This window comes from Rattus norvegicus, unplaced genomic scaffold (assembly GCF_021556685.1).
Source record: "Rattus norvegicus strain SHRSP/BbbUtx unplaced genomic scaffold, alternate assembly SHRSP_T2T unassigned-0000122, whole genome shotgun sequence".
NCBI classification, from domain to species: domain Eukaryota; kingdom Metazoa; phylum Chordata; class Mammalia; order Rodentia; family Muridae; genus Rattus; species Rattus norvegicus.
The window spans coordinates 20971-23355 of record NW_028238843.1 but is presented as its reverse complement, the minus strand read 5'-3'; positions in this window follow the sequence as shown (position 1 = coordinate 23355).

Here is a 2385-nt window from a genome sequence, read left to right as displayed (position 1 = left end):
GAGGGCATCAGGTCTCATTACAGATGGTTGTGAGCCACCATGTGGTTGCTGGGATTTGAACTCAGGACCTCTGGGAGAGCGGTCAGTGCTCTTAACCGCTGAGCCATCTCTCCATCCCATCTGTTTTATTGTTTACATCGCACTTACTCTGTTTTTATGGCGATCTATTAACTTTTTTCCATGTCAGTCGTCGGTATCTGTTGATCACCTTGATTTTTTTTTTTTCTTTTTTCTTTTTTTCGGAGCTGGGGACCGAACCCAGGGCCTTACTCTTGCTAGGCAAGCGCTCTACCACTGAGCTAAATCCCCAACCCCGATCACCTTGATTTTTGTTTTATTGTTTATTCACATTGACTCTTTATTCATTATTATTTTTAAGTAAAATAAAATAAATAAAATTTAAATATGGTAAAAATATTTGTTAAACAGATATTAAAAGGGAGGTCTACAGCAGATTTTTAAACTAACGGGCACACACACACACACACACACACACACACACACACACACACACACACACAAATTTCTCCCAGAGGTCCTGAGTTCAATTACCAGCAACCACAAGGTGGCTGACAACCATCTGTAATGGGATCTGATGCTCTCTTCTGGTGTGTCTGAAAATAGCTACAGTGTACTCTTACGCATAAATAAAATAAATAAATCTTTAAAAAAAATAAAATAAAATATGAGGTTGGCTCTCTTTGCTCCTCTCTTTGCTCTTTTGCTCTTCCTCTCTTCCCCTCTTCCCCTTTGTCCCTTCTCTCCCCATTCCCCTCCCAAATTCTCTCCACGTGCTCATGACTGGCCTTTACTCTCTTCTTCTACCTTTCTTCTCTCATTAAACCTCTCCGTGGAGGGGGAGGGGTGTGTGTGTGAGTGGGGGGAGGGGGGAATGAGGTTGACCAGTCTTCCTGTGTAACAGAGGTTTAAAAGGAGGCTGGTCGACAAAACGTTTTTTTGTGGTTTTTATCTCTCTCTCTCTCTCTCTCTCTCTCTCTCTCTCTCTCTCTCTCTCTCTTTCTCTCTCTCTTAATCAACTCGGAAGTCGATCTGCTGTCCCTTTTATTAAAAGCCAAAGTATTAAGTGGCGAGCCGATGTTTCAACTTTCACCATTCTGTTCCTTTCACCAAAAAGAGGGGGTTCTTTGGCTTTTCCTTTCCTTTTTGAAACAAAACGAAAGGAGGAGCTCGACCAGTTGGCCTAGCTTCCCTGTTCCTTTTCCCTCTTCCACGGTATGCTCGATGAAATAAAGTAAATAAATGAAGTTTCTAGTTATGTATTTGTTTGGGAGACCCGAACTCTCTCTCAAGAGAGAGTTGCATCTTCCCGCTGCCGCCCCCCCCCCCCCCACACACACACAAGGCCTCCTCCCTGTATGTGGGGGGAGGGGGAGGGGTGGACAGGAGCTAGCTGAGAGGGGGTGGGGTGGGGCGGGGCTGGAGAATATGCAGGTTCCTGAAGGTCAGTCGGGGAAGTACTGCTGCTGCCCTAGCACGCTTCAGTGCCTCTTTAGAGTTTAGAGTTTTCTAAAGTTTTCTGCCTGAAATCAGCGAGTGATGATTTCACTGTGAAATGATGTCTGATCATCGCTCTCGCTGTCCTGTCAGGGCTCCGGCTCCTGGCAAATGTCTGACTGAAGGAAACCTTAGTTAGACTCACACCCAGCTGTTTGGAAATGGTAATGGAGTTGATAGCACACCCTGGGGGAAAGAGGCAGACTCCCTTTTTGCTCACTCTCAATTCCCAGCCTCGCCCTGCCAGCTCGGGGATTTCTAAGTAAGGGTGAATCTGGACCATATATGTACAGGGTTTGGCGTTTCTGATTCATGTTTAATGTTTAGTTAAATAAAGCTTGTCAAGGGCTGGAGAGATGGCTCCGAGGTTAAGAGCACTCACCGCTCTGCTCTTCCAGAGGTCCTGAGTTCGATTCCACAGAAACCACATGGTGGCTCACAACCCTCTGCAAAGGGATATCCCATGCACTCTACTGCCCTGTGTATGTGAAAAGGGCTTTAGTGTACTCAATGTAAGTGAAAATAAATAAGTAAACCTTTAAAAGAATGAAACAAAATGAAGCTTGCAAAGAAATTGAGCATCTTAAAATGCCAGGCACGTTTATCCGCTCCTTTTATTTTATTTCGTGTGTGGATCACATAACCACAGAGGTGGTTCCCCTTCCCTTAACCTCGACAGCCCAACTGGGACAGAAGTGCAAACTATCATCTACCTATCTGGGAGTGGAGTGGTTGGATACAGGGAGATGGAGCATTTGCAGTTAGTAAAGTTCTGATGTCGGTTTTTATTTCCTTTCATTTTTGGATAGATATCGGGAGCCTTTTTTTTTTTTAAGTACAAATTTTGTTTTCTGTGCAACATTCTGATCA